Here is a 25,000-nt window from a genome sequence, read left to right on the forward strand (position 1 = left end):
ATGATGATGCGTGATTATAAAAATAAAAAACAACACAATGAAAATTGTAAAGTTTTCGCAGATGATACACAGTTTTCATTCGATTATTATAATGATATAGAATTCGGTAAGATCAAGGAGCAGGGGAAACAAGGTTGTATGGCTTTGGGGAGTCGAGGTCTGTGATTCTGGACGTGGGATTGGGAGATGTTAGTATGTAGGTGGTGGGTTAGGAAACGGAGTGGGGATCTGGGAGGGTGATTCTCCTTCTTTAGCCGGTGGATGGTCTCCTGGGCATGTGGGGTTGGTCCGGGTGTGGTCTGGTGGGTGATAGGGTCACTGCTCTCTGATGCTGCTTGGGTGGTTGGGCCAACTGTGTGACCTTGAGGGTTATTCGAGGCCCACCAGCTGCTGCTGCATAAGACTGTGACCTCTGCTGGTGGGTGGTTGCTGGAGCTGTCTGGCTGGATTTGGTGGGCTGCTCTTGGCTGGGGAGGCTTCTGGGTGTGATGCCCTTAAGCTTGTCTATCTTTTGCAGCCTTTTAGGGCACCGCCTGTTCCAGGCGTGGTGACTGCCCTTGCATGCTGGACAACTCTCCTTGAACTTGTCGGTACAGGTTCTAGTGGGATGCCTTCCACTGCACACCCCACACACTGCCTGGGCAGTGCATGCACTGCTGTGGTCCATAACTCTAACAATTGTAGCATCTCAGAGGCTCTGGTGTGACATTAATGATGGGGAAGGTGCCCTATGCTCCCATGTTGATCTTCTCTGGGTTTTTTTCTTTGGCTGTGTGTTTGAACCTTTTGTGAGGCGTCTTTCTGCCTTTGCAACATGTAGATTGTCCAAAATAGCTTTAATGTCAAATTCATGGGGAATATGGCGTAATATACATTTGATGTGTTTTTTATCAGGGTTTAAAACTTTAAAATATTAAGGATTGTTTCTCATCCATGCATCAGCTTGTTCATCTTTAGGCAGTGCTAACAGATCTCCTCGTACAGTAGTCCTTACCTTGAAAGAATTACCTTGGCTTTCCAGATCCTTAATAATTGCATAAGAGCTACTACCTTGTGGGGGGCCCTAATGAAATATTTAGTCTTAGGGTGGTCAGGGTGTGTTGATAGTCCTCCTTGTTTATTTTACTTCTTGGTGACTAGGATAAAATCAGCATTAACTTCCATAGCAGAGGTCTTTTCTTGTTCTTCAGAGGCGGCATAGTTGAGACGAGGTTGGGCAGTTTCAGGAGCATTTGAAAAAGAAGAAGACATCGTCCTCTTTCTATTCAGGGCCACCATCTTGGCCAGAGACACAGGGTCCGAGCATGGAATGGCTGCTGCACTGGGTGTGGGTTGGATCAGAGAGTCCATGACTGCATGTATGTCACCACCTGTCTGTGAGGAGAGAAGAAAGTCTGGAAGAGAGGTGTTTATGGAAGAAGGATGGATGGTTATAATTTTTCGGAGAGGGATTCTCTCACTGCTGTAAGTGAGGTGATGCGTTGCATTGCTGAAACCAAGATTCTTGCTCTAACTGATGATCAGCTGCTGCTGACTGGGTTGGCACTATCACTCGCTGCCGCTCACATTTGCCAAAAAAGTCTCTCTCTGGGAGATGTTACACGGTACATGTGGCTGTATTTATAGGAAACCCTTAGGTAGTCGAATTATCACTGGCTGCCTGTGGTGATTCTCATTGGGCAGAGCCTCCTCTTGCGCAACGATGTGTGTACTCTTGCATGCGAGCGCTGGAGTATACGTGAGAGGGCATAGTATTAAGAGGATTGCTGCCTCGCAGATGGTTGCTCCTGATTGGTTTGCTCATCCGGAGTGCAAATGGGTTCCACCCTTCGCGCCGATGTTGGGAGGAGGAAAGTCTCCTGTGTTGTATTGAGACTAGGTTTCTCTCTCCCGATGTGTAGGGCTTCCAGGAGGCATAGGCCGCAATGGCCAGATGTTTGATCTATTATTTCTATGTTAGAGATAATGTGATTTATTTTTATTCCTAGGTTATGGCAGTCCTGGTGTGATTAAAAATCTGTATACCACGTTGGTTTTCGTCAAGGGATCTTGCTTGGGGGTTGCTGGGTTATTTCTCATCACCAGGCTGATGGTTATCTTATTCCTGTAGAATATAAGTTTAATTCTCTCAGGATCGGACCAGCTGATGTTGCCTTCAATGATGGTCCTGAGGGAACGTTCATCTTATTTATATCTTTCATGGAATTTTCCTTTGTAGAAAAATTTGATGTCATTAGAGGTGTCGGGGCGAAGGTCCTGATAGCACCATCTATCCATGGATCCTTTAATGCACTTGTCTACATCCCAATTCATATGTCCTTTATTGATGAGGATCTGGGCATCACGTTCCAGCTCTCCGTGGGTGTCAGTCCAAGAGGAGCAGTGCGAGAGATATCTCCTGAAGAGGGCGCTAATATTGGATTGCTTATATCTCTCTGGGCGCCCACTCTCTCCGTTCAGACACATGCCCAGGTTCGTAGGTTTTGTGTACACCTTCGTGATGAAGCGTTCCTCCCATTGCTCGACGAGGATGCCAAGGAAGGGGAAGCGACGATCGTGGCTGTATTCATTTGTGAAGATTAGACAGCTGTGGATGTGGAAGGCATGTCTCAAGCTCTCTATTTCTTCACTTGTCACAGCGCTGACGAAGGTATCGTCGACGTACTGTGCGTACTTTTGCTGCTTTCTTATACTGCTGAAGACCCTCTTCTCAACGGTACCCAAGTAAAAAGTAACGAAGAAGATCTTCTTCCTTCCAATAATAATAATAATAATAATAATAATAATAATAATAATAATAATAATAATAATAGTAATAATAATAATATTAATAATAATAATAATAATAATAATAATAATAATAATAATAATAATAATAATAATAATAATAATAATAATAAGTCTTACATTTCTAGGTTTGTTTCCTAAACTCCTCACGGACGAGACTGTCACTCAAAAAAATTCAAGTCTAAAATAAACATTTCACGGTAGTATGACAGTGTGGCTAAATTCTAAAACATTTAGTACTCCAGAGTAAAAGAGTATTAATAATTACAACTTACAGTTTCACAGTTTACAGTTTTTTTCTCGAGTCACAGTCAACCTGCAAAGTCATTTGTCACACAATAGTGCAGAGACATTTTAAGATTTATTTGGCTTACTCCATTTGTCGAATCCACACTGGTATAACATTGAAATAATACTCACTTCTTCAATTTTTTTTTGAAAATGTTGATATTTTCAGTTCAGATTTCAAGTGGGAGTTCATTGTGCAGTCTTCGAGTTGCAAATTTAAAGACTAAAATCCACATTCGATTGACAACTTGGCTCAAATAACCCTGTGTTGGCTTCATCCGTTGGTTTCACTCTGTGCAGCAAACCTTTTAAATATCTTGGACATCCAGTCTTCATAACTCGATGAGTCATTATGCATATTATAACCATTGCTCTTGGCAGAAATCCATTGCAACTCATTGCGGTGGTAATCCTAACTCAAGGTGCAACAGACATTATTCATGTTACTACTCTGTTTTATATATTTTGTAGCTTCCTCAGTTGTATCCTAGGTAGATTATGACAGATAGAGTTGCAATAGTTCACTCTATTGATGCCACAATTAAGCACAAGTTTTTTTATAGGACATGCAACAAGTTTTTTTTTTTTTTTTTTTTTTTTTTTTTTTAAGAAAGGCATAAGCATTGAGAGACAAATTACATTCCAATAGTACATAAATCACAGATTTTATCAGCAATCAAAACTGGATAATTATTTCTACCAACAAGGTTTCTTAGGGTAAATTTTCCCGCTAATATAAATTCAGTTTTATTTTCATTTAATTTTAATTACTTAAATGTCCTCAGTGCCTTTGCACCAGTAAGAAAATCATTTGGTTTCTCATTTGCAACTTTTATAGAGAAATAGCATTGGGTGTGATCTGCAAAAATCTTTAACTTGTCCTCATGTCCCTGTATCATATTTGACAGTCCAACCTCAAAAGTGAAAAACAGGTTTCGACCAAAAACACTTCCTTGAGGTAATCCTCTTTTTAGTGGATATTCTCATTCTTGTATTCTAATAGTGGATATTCATATATCATATTCATTTCATTGAGTTTCGCGAAATGAATATGAAATGCCAACCTATATAAAAAAAAAATTATGTTATATAGGTAGCCTTTCAAATGCTCAAAGGCTTCTTTAGTAATTCCAGTGAATTATAAAACTTTCTGAAGATGGTCATGCACAAAATGGATTGAAAGCCACGCTGAGATCGAGTAAGGTCTCATCAGTCATTTCTTATAGATCATTTACAGCAGAACACACTTCAGTACCTGTAGAATATAACAGTCTATAGGCGGACTGAGTATCAGGAAAAGGATTTAATTGTTTAAGAATCACCTGTAATAGCACTTGAGACATAAATGATAGGTTTTAAACATTTATTAGGAGACCTAAATACATAAGAAAATTCTTCAGTGAGAGTTCTTTTACATTGATAAAATCGGATTACTAATTATATTTGTACACCTTTGAATATTAAAAAAAAAGATAAAATTCTAGCAAACAGTAACAAGAAACTTTCTAGGGACAACTATTGAATTTAATAATTTTAATGTCCCACGTTCCTAATTATTGAGCTTAAATGAAGATAAGAGTATGTTTGCAATGTTTTAATATAACTTTAACATGAATCCAATATCATTCCAGTAACGTAAATATACAAGAACTACACTTGGCTTGAATTTTATTTCACAGATGGCTAAATCTCTTCAGTCATTGCTAGGGCTTTCATATTCTTCCTATAGTTCCCACATGTTAAAGGAAACAGAATCATATGTAAGTAATCTCTCGAGTATCCGGATTATTAGAGCTAAGGGCCCATAATATCAGGGCGAAGTCCGGATAAAAGGAACTAAAAACAAATCTAGGGGCATTCAAGAGCAACTCCATACCCTGGCTCACCTAACCTTGTCAATACAGTATCCATTTGCATAAGTCAGGTAGACTATTACAGCTGTAATTAAGGCAAAAAAACTGATATTTCACTAACTGAATTCATTTATACAGTATTATTGTCATGTTATATCATTGTCGTAATATGTATAAAAAAAACTGATCACCTGCCATACGTATTTACGTAGGCTAGGACAATGTTCGTTCTAAGATTATGCTGATTGGGCCTGCTACCAAAAGAATTAGGAGAGTAATTTTTTAGTTGCTAAAATAAACTGTTATTACTGGAACTACTATTTTTTTTTATTTTTATACATAAATGAAAAACAGTACATATAGATAAGCTAACATAACTTGTTGAAATGAAATCCATGAAAATTGCAAAAGACCTGTTTTCCAATTAACTTGTTGACATCGTACTCGATGGTGTTCAAATCAGTTCTTTGTTATGTGGTTGTTAATTATAAGAGATTTTAATGAATTGTTGCATAAGTCAGAAGTTTGGTATTCTTGTCTGGAAGCCCAGCCTAGCACAAGCTACCGATAATGAAATTTGCTGTACACCCATAGCATAGTACAGCATGACCTACCGAAAATGAAATTCGCTTCACTAGCATAGCCTAGAATAGTATGATCTACAGCAAATAAATTTTTTTTCTGCAAGTAAAGACTACTTTTATTTTTTGCTTCCATTTATTTAACAAGAAGATGGGATTACTGTGGAAAAAATACTAGCCTAATGTTATCTAGGCTATCTAAAATGCAATTTGCATGATATACAAGATATGTATACGATGAAACTATGTTTAGGGACAAAATTTTAAGGGTCACATATGTTAGATCGAATGATACATGAACATATACAGCCTATTTCATTTGCTTTACTCATTTTGTCCCATCATGGAAACCGTGTTTACGTAAAACACCCTGTGTTTACATCTGTAGTACATTTGGTATTTCTCCATAACAACTGCCCAGAACAAATTCATTTTAAGATCAAGAGTAAACAAGTAAAAATGCGCCGAAGTTTCTTCGGCGTAATCGAGTGTTCTGTTCATCGTATATAGCAAAATCCACCAATTTTTGCAGCAAAGCCCGCCCACTGCTTACGTCACGACCTTCCCTTGCAGCTGACTGGTTGGCAATGGTTTCGAAAAGTTGGTTAATCTACGGTTCTTTTCATCTTCATTAATTTTGCACTGTCTGTTTTACCGAACTAAAATACGTTCTGCTGATTATCAAAGGGAAACGTAATATTATCCCCTGAAATAAAATCATAATACGCATCTCCCTAAAAATGGCAAAAAAATAGGAAAATATGAATGAGGTCAAAGTGTTCCTCGATGTTGCAATGTTGTTTTTCGTAAATGAGGTTCACCTCAATACGGAGGTGACACAGGGAATGTCTTGCATTCGAATCGGTGCGCGTGAATTACAGGACAAAGATAATTACCATCTGATATTGTCAAGCGCTTTCGCCATTCTAAACTTAAACACACTTTCTCAGAGCTTTGCAGATTAGTATTTCATACTGATTTTAGGAAATCTTACTTCATGTTAATAATCATAAAATCGATTTCATTGCAATCGTTTACACATTCGGTGGAATGACAAGCAGTGACTGAACTCTACTAAACCAGAATATGCCAACGTCTAAAGCCCTGTCCACACTAACGGGCACTGCCCGACGGGCAAACGCTGTTCCCATAACCCATTCCACTATAGTGACCAACCGAGTATGGAGCCAGAATGATACAATTGTCTGGTAACACTGCTTCAGAAGCGAGAGAAAATATAAACAGCTGGAAGTGCCCGTCGGGCATGCCCGCTAATGTCGACAGGCATAACTTACACTTGTAGTATGATACGCTACATGAGTCATTTTGGATATAATTTGCTGAGTATTTTTTAAAGGACACTATCTCCTTTCGAAATAACAGGATCATAAAAAATGACGCAGACCTATAATGTCCTGTCTTTTTGTCGGTTTACGCAGCCTATGACGTTTGGATTATAGGCCTATCCCTATCTTACAATCAGCCGTTTTATTGTGATTCTTGTTGTGGTTATTCTTGTTTTTGTTGCTGTTGTTATGGTGCTTGTAGTGTCCTCGAAAATTTTTCATATGGCAACCTAACGTTGCAGAATAAACAGAGACCTATTCATAAGATACTAGAGTAAAGAATTATGTGCCTACTAATATGTTTTTAAATTTAGTCATTTGTTTTGGTCATAAGTAATCGAGATCTTATGAATATAGTCTAGGCTAGATAATTCTCCTAACAACAGAGAGAGAGAGAGAGAGAGAGAGAGAGAGAGAGAGAGAGAGAGAGAGAGAGAGAATTTACTGACTCTTATGTACCCTTTTGTCCAACGGGGTAATCTACAAGAATGCCCCCAAAAGCAAATGAATCATGGGCTACTCGCAGACTGGTTTGGATCATCTCATACATAACTTTTTCAGTAATCATTTATTTTTTATCTTATTTCGTTAAGTATCTTATGATGCCTTCCTACCATAGCTTTCATTCACATAGAAATGCTACAGCAGCCTTGTATTTACTCATCACAGTAGTATAATACATTATCCTTTTTCTAAGTATATTTTCAATATAATCGTTACGAGAACTTCGATTGTTGTGTGTAAGGCCGAGACAGCCCTATGATTGGTCTGTGTGCCATCGGCTACATGCCCTCAAATTTTACTTTTATTCTCTGTGGTATAAGTGGCTCTACATTTACTATGGCCATCGACGCAAGTACACGTGTATGTGTATATGCACATGCTTAAACGTGTGCATTTCAGTGTATGCATATACATTATATATCGTGGGGTCGTAGCTATTATATTAATGAAAAGCTACTCTATTTCCAACAGATACCGGTGGAAAACTATTTGCAATAAGAAATTGCCGCTTAGGCCCATACCCTGTCATTTCCTCAAAATATAAGAAATCGACGTGTAGGCCTATGCACTGCACTGCCTCAAAATATAAGAATTTTATATGTAGAACTAATTTCACAATGATATCAACATTAGACATGCAGGGTTATGATGAATTAATACCCTAATATCGGAGCTGGTTATGAATTATTAGTTCACCTACGAAATATTGGTTTTCAAGCGTCGGGAACACTCGAAGAAAATCGTTTGAAGAATTGTACATTGAAATCAACAAATGATATGAAAAAAGAAACAAGAGGCTCATATGACTACAGGTTTGACACCAATGAAGAAGTACTGATGGTAAAATGGCTATATAACAAATGTGTAACTGTTGGTACTAATTACGACACTGTACAGTAGAACCCCTTGCAAAGGTCCAACGTTGGATTAAGACATCAAAGTCAAACGGAAGCGTTCCTCAACCAAATGCAATTTTCACCTATATTAAATGTATGGGTGGTGTAGATCACCATGATTGGTTAGTAGGGAAATATTCTGTTTCTATTCGAGGAAAGAAATGGTATTGGCCTTTATTCATTCGAATGTTAGATATAGCAGTTGTGAACTCATGGATCATTTATAAATTGCTGCACCAAGGACATGTTTTCACACATCTGAGTCTACTAGATTTCAAAAGGGCAATTTCTGTAGCTTATCTGAAGTTGGCTTGCATGGAAGGCTCAGTAGGAAGACCCTGTGGTACCTTACACTCACGCACAAATTTTGCTGATGTTCGTTAAAATGGTAAAGATCATTTTATTGAAAAGCGCAACAATCAGCAGAGGTGTATGAACAAACCATGTACAGCAAAACCAAGAACCTTTTGCTCTAAATGCAATGTGACTCTTGGTATTGAGTGTTTCAGCTCTTTTCATAAAAGAAAATGAGATTGTCAGGTATAACAATAAAAGAAAGTGCATTTAGTTTATGAAATTAATTTTTTTTCAGCTAGAACTTAAGTAAGAATGACAATATGGAACTGTTTATCTTTATCTGAAAAGATAATGCTTTACTTAACAAATATAAACATAAAACCTATTGTCCCAGTGTCCTCATTTGAGGACAGCTTGAAAACATGATTTTATACCCCTTTGTCCCAGCGTCCTCATTTGAGGACAGCTTACTGTAAGCTTACCCTTAGAAATAGATCTTTTCTTTCCACTTCATATGTTTTCTTGACCCTTAAATATATATTATTTAGCAAAAAATTCCAGAAATGGGTTAATGTGGTCTATGTGGAATCGCTTATGTAGGCAAATTACAAAAAAAGAAAAAAAAGAAAGACAAGATGGCTGTGCATTCAGGCTGCTCATGATCAAAACAGAAAAAAAAAAAGATGCGCAGACAGAAGGATTCAAGATCTTCGTAATGATATTATATAACTTAATATATCTTTTATCGTAGATATCAATTGCATACTTTACAATTAAGGGATTCAAATCTGAGGTGTCATCATTCATGGAAGGAGATCAACATGACCGAACTTAGTCAAATCCGCACCGGTAACTATTTTGGACTGTCAACTAGTGTGACGCCATTCCCTCTTCGAGAGCTAGCCAATCACTGGTGTGCAGTGGGCGGGGCTTAACTGCAAAAGGCCATGAATTTTGCTGCTATAATCAAGGCGACCAAAAATATATCTATCTTTCGGTGGTCTCGTTATAATGCTGTATGAGCCACGATCCATGGAACTTTAACCACGGCCCGGTGGTGTCAAATCCTATATTGTTGCCAGAAGCACGTTTATGGCTAATTTTATCCTTAAATCAAAAATAAAAAAAAAATAGTGAGGCTATAGGGCTGCAATTTGGTAAGTTTGAAGACTGGAGGGTGGATGATCAACATACCAGTTTGCAGCCGTCTAGCCTCAGCAGTTTTTAAGATCTGAGGGCGGACGGAAAAAGTGCAGAATGACAGACAAATACGGCACAATAGTTTTCTTTTCAGAAAACTAATAGTAGTTGAAAATTTTTGGTTTTATTAGAATTAATTATTTTTCTCTTCACCCCTTAATGACACAGAAGCTATACTTGCATGTCTGTGCGCGTATGTGTGTGTGTGCTCGTGCGTGTTTCTTAGTGCAGTATCATGTGTTTCTATTTCTGCTATTTTGATTTACTGTACAGTATTTCATTACAAGTTTATTCGACTCTAAGTATGACTATCATAAATAGCATAACAGTATGCAAGAGAATATTTTATCACTTGATATTTCATCTATAATTAAAAATATTCAGTATGCTAAATGGGAGATGTTGGTAACACGATATGCTGTTTATAACTTAAGTCTTGGGTTGTAAAAATTAAAAAAAAATTGAAAACGCAGTACAAAAATGAGAATTGTGAAAAATAAAAATTAAAGAAGGAAAGAATTATGTGTGTATTATAGGCTTCAGCACACCTCAGTTGTTGTTCTCTCTCTCTCTCTCTCTCTCTCTCTCTCTCTCTCTCTCTCTCTTTGATTTTTCTGCTTTATGGTTGATGTATTTCATTACAAGTTACAGGACAGTGCTGCACATATCTTTTACTTAACTGTAGAAAAACCATAAATGTATAAACATGAAACAAAACAAGCTCTAGCTAGTCAGATATCCCCTTCACCTTTCCAACACTGTATCTATCTCCCGCCCTCCCAGCCAAAGAAACTGCTCCCCGGCTCCATCCACATTCCAAAACAACCCTTTCTCCGAGTGATTTCCTCTACACAGCCTTAACCACCCGCCCCGCCCCCACCTCTTCCATGGCACCCAGACATACAACCCCACAACCTTTGAAACTTTTCTTGGGCTCCACATCCCACAACACTTTCTACTGTAAGTCTCTTCATTAGTGTAAACAGTGTTACCAACAATTTGCTATGGCCGTGCAGCATTGCCAACCATCGGAGAGCTTTTTTTTTTTTTTATTTACTTATATCATATATTGGTATCTTTGGTCCTTGGTCCCTGGTCTGGGTGTGTTGGTTGATGTTAAATTCCAGATAAGGAAGATCTAGATAATTGAGGGATTACTGTATTTGAATATACAGAGGAAATAATGTGAAATAAGGGTTAGTTCATTGGTAATAGCATTAGGATGATGCACCAGCGAATCATATATTTCTCCTGTCGAAGGAGTGTCGTCATCTTATATTAAAGAAATATTTCGAAAAAAAAAAACAAGTATTTAAACACCATAGCCTAGAGGATCCACAGATCTTAATCAATCGGATTAGAAACGATGGTAATCCTAAACTGGAAAAAGGCTAACTTAATAGAATACTGGATGATGCTTTTGTCATGATAAACTAAAAAAAAATGTTCTTTAGTTAAATTTCAACCTAATAACCATCTCTCTGAATTATTCTCATTTGCCTACTGAACCTCTATCTCTCTTTCTCTGTCTTTAATCTTCCTCAAATACTGAAGCGCCCAATTAAAGATATGAATTCATTCAACAGTTTTACTAGATCCCTTCATGGTCACTACAATAACATTCTCACAAACAAACATACACACACACATATCTGTCTATCTATCTATCTATCTATCTATCTATCTATCTATCTATCTATATATATATATATATATATATATATATATATATATATATATATATGATATCCAAGAACTGCATGATAATAAAATCTGAGGGAAGAGAGAGAGAGAGAGAGAGAGAGAGAGAGAGAGAGTATCATTACCCAGCCTTCATAATATACAAAACAAAACATAAGTCTGTACGATACTTGTGCAACAATGTTTGATAACCAGTGTCATAACATATATGTGCGTCGTATTGGCTTTACGGCATGACTAATCAGACTCTGGATTATCAAACTAAAGTAAACGAATAAAATGAGATGAAAAATATTTATCAAAATGAAATATACATAATGTAAATATTGTGCATGCAAGGTGTCACTTTTCCACAGTTTTCGTACAGTGTGTGTATATATATATATATATATATATATATATATATATATATATATATATATATATATATATATATATATATATATATATATATATATATGTATATATATATATATATATATATATATATATATATATATATATATATATATATATATATATATATATATATATATATATATATATATATATATATATATATATATATATATATGTATGTATATATATATATATATATGTATATATATATATATATATATATATATATATATATATATATATATATATATATATATATATATATATATATATATAAAATCTATTGATTCACTCTATACTTAAAACCCTTATCAAGATTCTGTTGTAAATGACATGTTAAATATAAAAGGACATTGCAAGTATCTAACTGCTTCCTGTATGGATATTAACTATAAGCAAACAATCTTTTCGATTCCACATACTTATGTAGTGGCTTAGAAATAAGTTTTTCTGCAGCTTTGGAGAGCAAAGGGAGAATAGGATATTGCCTGTAGTTACTGCTGTCTGCAGATATGCCATTATTTGAAACAGGCACTCTATTACTAAGCTTTCATTCATCCACAAAGATACTACATCTACATAAAAATCTGTAGAACCTACTAACCTTGGGAGATAGCACACTAGAAACCTTTTTAAAAAACAAAGGGAAGAAACTACCAGGATCTTCTCCACCCAAGCTGTCAAGATTATTAAGAAATTTCCTAGCCATTCTATATAATGCAAATAAAAGTCCAATGACAAGGTATGAAAAAAAGAGCCTCGATGGCCAAGTCAGTCAGAGCAGCAGCCTCGGACTTCTTAGAGGTCTGTGGCGCGGATTCAAATCCGCAGCTGACGGGTCAGAGAGGCAGACACTTTGCTATCCGTGTAGACACCATGGGATTATGTATGTAATCAACAGGTAGGTTTGCTTAAAAGCAAATGGGTGTTACAGACTAATACACACACAAGCAAAGCCACTCCAACATCTAGAAACATAACAGACACCTCACACGTCTCGAATGTCGACCTAACCGCGCAATGACTCCTTGCTGCTGGGAGAAAAATGCTCTAATGACTGGTAAAATACATGTACATACGTTACCAGGGTCTAAGCGATGACAGGCAGGGCAGCCGATCGAGACTACTAAGTCTAACCCAAGCCCAGATCATCAAGTACATTTGTATTCACATACGTATTACGGTGTAGTTGTTCTCTGCGCTTCAGCTGGACTGTTCAAATATTTAATTTTCTCCAGGAACAAACGATTTTGCTATAATAGAACAAAGGGCTCTCTTCTTATAGGATATCCACTTATATTCCTCATTTAAGAAACCCCCTTTTTAATTTGCTGCATAGATACCACCAATAGCGGTAAGAAGAGTAAAAGTGGAAATCAGAAAAAAATTGCTCTGAAGATTGCTGCAATCATACTGAAGCTCTCTCTCTCTCTCTCTCTCTCTCTCTCTCTCTCTCTCTCTCTCTCTCTCTCTCTCTCTCTCTCTTCTGAATCGTATGATTGAGCAGTCACTATGAAGAAATAAAACCCTAATATTTGTTTATTAGATGAAAATGATTAAAATGGCCCATAAAATTTTAAAAGATGACATGGCTGAAGCATGCTGAATCACAAGTGTTATTAGCCAACACTACTTTTATATGAGCAGGTAATTAATGGGATTTCGCATGTCTGCTTTGACGCAATAGAATACTTCAAAGGGGAATTAACGCTCTTGTAATTAAATGTTCAGTGTGGGAATAAAAGCATTGCACAATTTTGTTGCTCGTTATTAATTACGTTGCAAGAGCAATAACGAGCTGTATTGTGTTGTGCATTTAAAAAAAAAAGGCTCCTTGTTATTTGTGGAGGAATCGCTGGGGAATATGATAACATTCTATGAAAAGTTTACTTCCAACTTTTATCGTTTATAACACATGGCAATGGAAAAATTAATAGGTCTTTTGAAATGTATCTAAAAATGCGGAGATGACACTGATGTAATGTTCATATTTCCAGGGCATTATGATATAAAAAAAAACATTCCCCGATTCCCCCAAGTAACTTTGTAATAATGACAGCGAGAATTAAATTCATAGGGAAGAAATATGATAGAATGTTATAATTACGAGAATAACGACTTGAAGAGGAGATAAATAGATGCATAAAAAAAGTCCATCGCAGCTAAGTAACTATATCTTGACATATTGTTTTAAACATACTGTAGCTAAAAAAAAAAAAAAAAAAAAAAATTCTGGGAACTATCCCATTCTATTGGTTATTTGTATATTTCTTCAAAATGATATTGTTTTTCTGTATTATCATCTTCTCTGCTCAACAGGTCTTTTCTAAAAATTTTCATACTTTTTTATGTACCTCATCATTATTCCTTTACTATGGAAGAAAAAATATGTGTTCACGTTTTTGCATCATTCAGCTGGTTCCCCTCAAAGAGGCTGTACTGCATATTAAGAAGAGACGGTAATCACTGTCATGTCATCTCTTCAACTGCAGAACAAAGGCCAAAACTCTGTGCAGAAAACTTCTGGGATATCAACCGTCTCATATACTCACACAGATGGCTCATTAACATCAAGTCAACTCTATGAGCCCTTCCTTTCCAGTAAGTCTTGTGTAGCATTTATCTGGCCATTTCTAGGTCTTCCTCTCTTACTCAACGCTACATTTTGTAAACTCTTTCACCAAACAACCATTCTTTATTTTTCTGTTCCATCATTTTACCTGTGATAATAATTTAACAATTTCATCTAAGAACATCTACTAATCACTTTCACTGGCCTGTAGTTTCTTTTCACTAACCCAGATCAGAACTGTCAACTTTGGACATCAGATGTCCCACACTCCATTTAAGACCTATCTCATCCTCCACTGTCTGGCACGGGATGATTATATTTCAGATATTCTGATATAAATTTTATATATTTTCTTGAAAATATGATTTTGCCAATTAAAACCATCTTTGCAATTAAAAACATTTGTCCCTCAGCAAAGTTACATGGGACTGTACCTGATATTTGTAACCCTAATGCTTCACCACAATAAATATATATTTAATGACTATATGAACTTAGTATCTCTCCCGTTTTAATTTCCAAATATTTTGATTATTTTCTGTTTTTTTTTCTCGTTTTTAGAAAAGACTGGAAACGAATAAGGGGTCTTCATTGCTAACCAAAACATAAAAATGAAAACCCATAATACTTCTTTTTGGGAATTATTAAGAAGTTTGTCCCTGTTTATTGTATTTAATACAAACGTGAGTATGAAATAAAAAGTTCACTGAAATCTTTGACACTTCTATTCAGGGAAACCAAATGTTTAGTTGCTTTTGTACTCTAAACCGTCAATGTTCTGTTTCAGTCATCTACCTTAACGCAGAACTACTTGATTTTAAGATACAAGAAATGTAGAATAAAGCTAAATGCCGGATCAGCTCTCCTCCATAATGGAGTATCATCACCATCTCCCTACAATAAATCTCCATCGGTATTTCTATACATTTCAGGAACGGAAGAGTACCCTTGCAAGCGAAATACTTGGTTCCTGGACAGGGAAATAACAGCATCCTTTCCCTCGTGAATTGCTTCCAATACCGTGCTGTGGGCTAAGAAAAGGAATGATCCTTTCCTTAGGATGATATGTTAGTATATTACTCAGGGAGATGTCGCGTTGCCATAACAACTTAAGATGGGAGTCTTGTGTTGTCTTTTCCAGGTGAATAAGATTACAGGAGTTTTTTTTTTTTTATAAGACGGTTGCATGTACTTTTTTAATTCTTTCTGGTTAGTACAAGTAACCTCACAATCACACAAATCTTGGTTTTTCTTCTCTCTCTCTCTCTCTCTCTCTCTCTCTCTCTCTCTCTCTCTCTCTCTCTCTCTCTCTCTCTCTCTCTCTCTCTCTCTCTCTCTCTCTCTGTGGCATCAAATCTTTGTGACATATTTAGGAGTACATTAAAGTAAGGTCTCGTCTTTTACTGTGTTTGTGTAGTTCTGAGAGTGAGTATGAAAACCTGAGTTCAAACAATCCATGTTGGAAAAGATATGTGTTGCTACAAGCGATTAAATAGAAAAAAATGTTAATAAAAAGAAAATAGTCAGACATAAACATTACGAATTTATAGGAGCAGGTAATACTTTTGGTATTCCAAACAAACTTTTCAAATACAAAAGGTGTACTAACAGTAATATGGCATATATATATATATATATATATATATATATATATATATATATATATATATATATATATATATATATATATATATATATGTGTGTGTGTGTGTGTGTGTGTGTGTGTGTGTGTGTGTGTGTGTGTGTGTGTGTGTGTGTGTATGTGTGTGTGTGTTCTTAGTCCCCTTACTGTGGAAGAGAAGTTGCTTATTTTATAACCTGACTATAATCATTAATATGTTTTCGTATTTGGAATCTGAAATTTTAAGTATTCCGTATATAAGAAGTCCAAATAAATCTATCACCTCTATCTCATAAATATGCATTCTTTTGTTTTGCTATAATAATAATGCGTAGGTAAGAGGATCTTTTTCAAGGAAGAAAATAAATGGCCCTTATTCATACTTCAGAAATGAAGAAAAACACTTATAAATCACATGGGACTCTACTTGTACAATATCTTACCAGCAAAAATGCAGACAAGTTCGCAGAGAAGACTTTGATCACATTCTGGTGGAAGGGAATTAGGAACAGTCCCTCGAGTAGAAGCGTTCGTCTTTCGTAGGATGATGTGGAGTAGCGTTGAGGTAATTCTTAATGTTTCCAGCTTCCCCAGACTGCTGTGATCACCATATAGTTGAAAGTTTGAGTTGATTAACAGGAAACTCAATTTTTTTTTTCATGATACCCCACGGAAAGGTCATCCCTGACGTAACGTGACGTGACGTGACTTCAGTGTGTCGTATGGTTATGGGGATGAACGCTCTTCTGTTATATTAGTCATGCTTCTTTTGCAGGATGTGTAAGGCCTCCAGGAAGTTGTTGACAAGGGGGTCACGGACCAAGAAAAAGTTATGTGATCCAGACAGATTCCTAAAAGCCCTTCTGGTTCTGGCTGGAGATACACTTGGAGAGGCGAATGGTGGTCATAACAATATATTTGTCTGGGCATCCACGGAATGGCTGGGGTTATTTTCCAACTCTAAATAAGCAGTTTTGCTGCTGACATAATATACTATTAGTTTAATTTTCTTATCTGGGTCCACAGGGGTGATATTATCATTGTTAAGTTATTCAGATGATGAACCCTATTCATCTTGAAAAATCCCACAGAGGCCATTGACTTGAAATTTAAACTTCCAAAGAGTATGGTGTTCGTTAGAAAAATGTAAAAGAAGGTAACAGGAAATACAGAAAGAAGAGATCACTTATTAAAAATAAAACAATTTAACAAATTAATAAATAAACTTTTAAGAGTAGTCATGCACTGGATCTTTGCTTGAGTTTGTGAGGTTCCAATAAAACAACATCCTCAGGGAGACTGAGAAGTTCGCCGGCGAGTCACATTTACTGCACATTGGTGCTGTTGTTCATCGAATCTGGTAGGTGTCGACAGGAAAAAATGGCCAGGGATCAGTTATGAATGTGAAAGATCTCTGTTAAAATACAACTAATGAGAAGTTGACAAACAAGAGACAACCGTAGATGGTCCAAGTCATAACTCCTAATGTTAGGAAACAGATACCTACCACCAAGAACCACTGTATCTAAAAGAGATAAATCTCTGGCAGAAGCAGACATCCAGGCCTTTATGTGCAATACCTAAAGACCTTGCAGCATTTGCTGACACTTTCAGTAGATGGGAGAATCCTATGGATGGCAATCTTGCCTAAAATAGGAGGGCCTTGTCTCCCTTTTCCTAATGACAACATGCATGGTGAACCAAAGAGAGCACCTCGTAAATTAATGGCTACTCGAAGAGACATATAGATGAAGACGACCTTAAGCCCATGGTACAACCAAGCTGCCTCTCCAAGCACAGTCGCCTCTTGAGACATCAGGCTGTCCTATAAAGACTGCCTGAACATCAAATACAAAGAAGACAATATTACCATTATGAATCCGGACATGAAGATTAAATACCCATATGTTATACCACTAGGAAACCCGTTCATATAAGAATGAGGAAGAACTCAACCCATCCTGAAGAGGACAAACGTGGTCTAATTATTTCTATGCCTTGTCAGTGGAAGCTCCGGAAAATTTAGCGGTATGACCAACATGAGCCTGTCTAAGCGTACCCCCCCACAACCAAGACGGCGACATCAAGAAACATTTTTATGCCTTTTTAACAGCACTGAAATAATCAGAAGTGTACCAGATCAACGACATTTGTGCACTATGGAAGCCTTCTACGTCCTAAAGAAATCCGACGTAAACACAGACATTGCTCCCTCCCCATAACCATACGCCGCAATTTCTTGCTAATATGAAATAAAAAATTTGTTAATAGTCATTGAGTTAGCGTTTGTGATTACAATTTCCTTTACCATGTCTGTAGAAATAAAGAAATACTAACCGGGAAGACTGTTTGCGACGTACAACAAAGTTATTTCATATAGGACAATAAGGAAGTGGCCTTAAGTCGTATTGATTACAAGCGCCCAATGGTTGTTAAAACATGGATCTTTGACTTTGATTGTTCATTATAGAATAATAATAGAAGTCTAATTTCCATTTCTCTCAGTTAATTAGGCATTAAATAGAACGAAAGTCTAAAATGATACTCTCTCTCTCTCTCTCTCTCTCTCTCTCTCTCTCTCTCTCTCTCTCTCTCTCTCTCTCTCTCTCTCATACACTAACACACGCACACGCACACAGACATACGCACATACACAAAACTGCAAATACAAACAACCTAAATAAACGAAAAAAATGTATAAAAACAAAACATTCTTTTCACATCTGCAAACGAACAATAACTAATGAAAAATAGCGTCCCGTGGCATGAGATATGAAGCACCTGAAAATATTTAAAGGTCACCAAAAGGAAGATCTCTTTGGTTGAGAAAAGGAAGGCTTTCTTAATTCAACAGAGATATTATTCTCCTCGCCACTAGGTGATATTTGTAAAGGAAATGGCCAGTTACTAACTCAACGGCTGGCTGAACAAAGGAGTATGGGTGAGCATGCTTTTCATCTTCAATATTAAAAGGATAAAATGTAGAAACTTCTAATGAACGATGAGTTTGATTGGTTAGTTTTCTTACCTCAATTTTTCTACTTCACCTTTCCTTGTTTAGTTTTGTATCTTCCGTACTAACAGACTTCATTCATTTTGATGATATTCTTTGTACATTGTATGTATATATTTCATATATATGTAACACTGACAATCTATTTGAATAAAAATAAGGTTCTGCAGCTGACAGTTATGTCGAAAAGTAAGTGCAACTGTTAATCATCAACATACCTTAAAAGATGAACCAAAGATGAAAATAAGAACCATACTTTGATATATAACGTGATAACAACTGTTTTTCTACTTGTTCGGATTTGATTACATAGACGTAATTTCGTAGAGAATGGCTTCAGAATACATTGATATAGATTAGACAAAGATCTTGGAAGAAATACAAAAGAATTCTAGTTGTTTTCTAAAAAGTGGTAGACATCGAAATATTACCCGACAGCATCATCAGGACAATCTTATCGGACGATATTTTATCTCTTGCTGTGTCGAATTCTAAGCGGAATATAAATAGCATCTTCCTTTTCATGCATATCATTATGTATATATTTATTTAGAGAGAAACAGACGGCCATGGTGAATGTTAATTAAAGATAAGTTATCTCGTTTGTCGCTGCAGGAAGAAGCCTACGCACTCGTTAGATACCTTTCATCACTCTCAATTAATATGACATGAAGTACGTGGGGGTAGAGAGAGAACACACACACACACATACACACACACCAACACACACACACACGGGCACACAAACATATATATATGTGTGTGTGTGCGTGTGTGTATGTGTGTGTATCACATTACCGTGACATTTTATGTATAAACATTAAGCTAAAAATATAATTTAATATCCAGTTTGAACTACTTCACTTATAATTCCTTCGGTGATATTTCTGTGGTAGAGCGAATTGGATATTAAACTACAATTGTCGCTATATATATATATATATATATATATATATATATATATATATATATATATATATATATATATATATATATATATATATATATATATATATATATATATATATATATATATATATGTATATATATATATATATATATATATATATATATATATATATATATATATATATATATATATGTATGTATGTATATATATATATATATATATATATATATATATATATATATATATATATATATATATATATATATATATATATATATATATATATATATATATATATATATATATATATATGTATGTATATATATATATATATATATATATATATATATATATATATATATATATATATATATATATATATATATATATATATATATATATATATATATATATATATATATATATATATATATATATATATATATATATATATATATATATATATATATATATATATATATATATATATATATATATATATATATATATATATATATATATATATATATATATATATATATATATATATACATACATATATATATATATATATATATATATATATATATATATATATATATATATATATATATATATATATATATATATATATATATATATATATATATATATATATATACATATACACACACATATGTATGTATGAATGTGTCTGTGTGCATGCATCCTAAAAATCGATGATGCTAATCAGTATGCTACGGTTGCCAGTGGTAAAAAAAGATGAAAATTATAACTTTCCCTGGAAATTCAGAATTTTTTTATGCAGAGATATAATGTTCTATATATTTTTAAAAAATTACTTTACAGACTGTATAATAAATCAATTATTTTCTGAATTTTTACAAAAAAGCATAATTAAATTATCCGAACATTTTGCTTTGATTTTCCTGTTTTTCTTAACCACCATAGAGTAATTACAAAAGTTTTCATTATTCTCTTTAAAAATCTGGCAGCGTTTGCATGTAAATGTTTTACTTATATTCCATACATGTAATTTAATTTTCCATTCCTTATTGTTAAGTTGTACGAGTACTTCAGTAGAAAGAACCGTCGTTGTTAGCAAGACAGCTCAGTCAAAGAAGAACGAGCACTGTAATAATTCTTTACAATTTGCTTTCCGGCTGAAGCATGGTCTCTCATTTTACCAATGAAAATAAGTTCCGAAATCATCAGTAACCGGGTCTGAGCCTATCAGATCAATTCGTCCCGTGTGAATGGGACCAGGATCGTTTTCATTCTTTGCCATTTATTACGGCCACATAAAGTTGTGAAAATTTCAAAGGTATTCATTTGGGGAGTTTCACTAATTATGTACATTATTGATATTTTCGATGGATATAACGATGCTATGATATATTAACGGAACTAAAAAATGTAGATTTTTTTATATCAGATATAGTTTTGAGCGCGATAAAAAAAAGTCCCATAATCAGAAACAATAACATTCAATAAATATTACATATTACTATAAGGGTACATAATCTCTCTCTCTCTCTCTCTCTCTCTCTCTCTCTCTCTCTCTCTCTCTCTCTCTCTCTCTCTCTCTCTCTCTTACACATAAACACTCACTCCACAAATACACTTTGCAATTGCTTAAACAGTTTTTGAATAGTTTAGCTTCTTCAAAATCTTAATTTTGATATTAAGAGTGGAATTTTGAAAATTTAAATGTGAAACAAATAAAAAACGATAAATAGTTAAAAAAGGAAACACATTTTGAGGGTCTGTAGTTCCCCATTTCAGCCACAACCACAGCCTTTAATATGATAATTCATTTGAAAACACTCAAAGGGAAACATGCATGTCTGGTAAAAAGTATATCTTAAATCAACAATTTTTTTTTAATCATGAAATGCAAATATTTTATCCGTAATTTGAAATAAAACTACTTTACATAATTTCATTGTACAGAAAATCATCTTTTGACATCAAATATTTATCAAGAGCTCACAAATACCTATCATTTTTTTTTTTTTAAGAAGACTTACTATTTCAATGGTAAATCTTTGGAAATCTTGTCATTGATCTGAAAGGATAACGAGGGCAGTCGCGTTTGGATACCCGATATTTTAGAGGTAAGAGGTCACCTCACCTTAGCAGGTATCTCCAAGAGTGCTTATGAATTTTATAATGTTTATAAAATTTTAAATCTTTTCATTTTCTAATTAGGACAGAAGATACTTCGACTATGTTGCGCAAGTAATCGAGATTACACAATTTTTTTTGTCAAAGCACTTGAAAGAATAATCTTGATTTATACATTGTTAAAAATTAGATGTGACTATTGTAGGAATACAATAAACATACAACACAATTTCAGCCATCAGTTGCAGTACGCCCATTTTCATCTCTGATTGTTGTTTAAAAGGAATACCATTAACCTGGCAAACTTCATTTACCCAAGTTAAGAATATTGCTGAAATTCATCGAAACGAATGTCAAGCTTTCCCTCATATAAGCTTTGATCACAGGATTGGGCTTCATAATTTTGGAAAATGCAGTTATACAAACATTTGATGAATGAAATAATATACACACACATCTATATATATATATATATATATATATATATATATCTTCTTCTTCTTCTTCTTCTTTTAACGTGCTTTTATTCCCATTTTTGTATGGGGTAAGCACGATGCCTTCTTTTGAAGGACTTTTTGATTTGGCTTTGGGGTAGACCTGTGGTCTCGATCGGCTGCCCTGCCTGACATCGCTTTCATGTATCATACCCGACCCAACGCCCTTTCTTCCCAGCAGCGAGAAGTTATTGCGCGGGTATGGCGAGAGTTCGAGACGTGTGAGATGTTTGTTATGTTTTTAGAAGGTGTTGTAGTGGCTTTGTTTTGTGTGTGTTTTTAGTCTGTAACATCCATTTGCTTTTAAGCAAACCTATCCATTGATTACATATATAATCCCGGGATGTCTACACAGATAGCAAAGTGTCTGCCTCTCTGATCAGCCGGCTGCGGGTTTGAACCCGCGCCACAGACCTCTACGAAGTCCGAAGCTGCTGCTGTAACCGACTGAGCCATCGAGGCTCTTATATATATATATATATATATATATATATATATATATATATATATATATATATATATATATATATATATATATATATATATATATATATATATATATATATCATATGAAAAGATCTATATTTCCTAAAAAATGTATGGATTTCATAATACATTATATATTATAAAATTTTTGCAGTTATCAAAACAACAAAAAATTTGACGAAGTAAACATATAGGAAAACAGTAATAATACTACTAATAAATTGTCTCTGGATCTAATAAAGCATAGTGACCAAACACTGACTATAGGGGTACAATGATTCCTACATCAATTTTCCACATATGCTTTTCTCACGTGGGCTACTTTTGTTAGTCACCCTGTCAACTTAAAAACATTTCTAGCTCTTCATTAAAGTTCAGCTCTCTCTCTCTCTCTCTCTCTCTCTCTCTCTCTCTCTCTCTCTCTCTCTCTCTCAATGTTTTCAGGAAGAAATTTTCACGAGAAATAAAAAAAAAAAAAAAATTATTATAACGACGTCTTAAGGAGATTGCGCTGGTAAGTAAAACGTACAAAATTAAAAGACGCAAATCTATCAAGCGTCTGGGTCTGCACCGCGTAAAATTAATCTTACATGGAAAATATTGACAGGGTAACTCATTTCATTAAAGATCTTGTTTCCGCTTGCAGTGGATACAACAAAAGCACAAAAAAGTTCTTGCTTCTTGATAAAGGAACTGAAAGAAGCATCAAAACGCAGAAGTAACGTCTAAATTACACAAGCATTGAGGATCCTGCTTTCAATTGAATTGGGACCAAGCGAGAGCCAGTTGACCTTGGTAATATTTTAACATGCAGTATATGGTGTTATGTGGATCTTGGTCAAACTAGAGTCCAGTTGATCCGTATACATCGTAATAATCTCCCTCTCTTTCTGTCTTTCTATCTTACGTTCATTTCCCTCTCTCTTTACATACCTATGAGTCTTTCCTTATCTTCAGAATTAAAGTTAACTCCATTCTGTTATTTAAAAGCATTTAGACATACAACGACTCATACCGCGCCCTGCTTTTTCTGTCTGTCTTGAGATTGGACGCTGAAGATCGGTTTATTCCCACCCTTCATGTTCACCTCCAATCGATATATGGGTTATGTCTCTCTGTGTTATGAATACATTAAACCAATATTCACTAGTTTTTAAAAGTATAAATGATTTATCAATAAAAAAAAATATGAATTTTAGTCGTACAATAAACTATCGGGAATCTCAAAAAAAAAAAAAAAAATGAACAACAGTATATTGCAAGAAAGATATAGATAACAATTTGTAAACACTTTCCAGTTTATTCTGCGTACGCTTGGTATTTCGTATGTAGTTATTGGTGACTATGTTCACGGGAAAATATAGCAAATATTTTAGCCATTGAAAAACAGTCTTCAAATACTTGGTCAGAACTATGAACGTGCATTCTAAACCTGCGTTTGGAAATATCACATTAAGAGGTATCAGCGAGAAAGCAAGAATTCAGCCAAAAAGAAATATTTTTACTCACTGTAGGTTTAGCTTTCAATATATCCGGATGCTTCATGAAACGCAACTCGGTTGAGAGCGGAATCTTCCCCTTTATTTGGTGGAAATTCTCCCCAAATTCCACAATACAATGCTGATATAATTTTTTCATCGTCATGGACGCGTCATATATCTATTTCAATGGTGAGGAATTGTGTTTTCTTAATGTAAGAAATGCACAGAGGTTTTCCAGTATAAATGATTCTCTAACTTTAAGAAACATTGTTCAATATATGAGACATATTAAAGGTGATATATGTATATATATATATATATATATATATATATATATATATATATATATATATATATATATATATATATATATATATATATATATATATATATATATGTATATATATATGTATATATATATATATATATATATATATATATATA

This window comes from Macrobrachium rosenbergii, chromosome 1, assembly GCF_040412425.1.
Source record: "Macrobrachium rosenbergii isolate ZJJX-2024 chromosome 1, ASM4041242v1, whole genome shotgun sequence".
Classification (NCBI taxonomy): Eukaryota; Metazoa; Arthropoda; class Malacostraca; order Decapoda; family Palaemonidae; genus Macrobrachium; species Macrobrachium rosenbergii.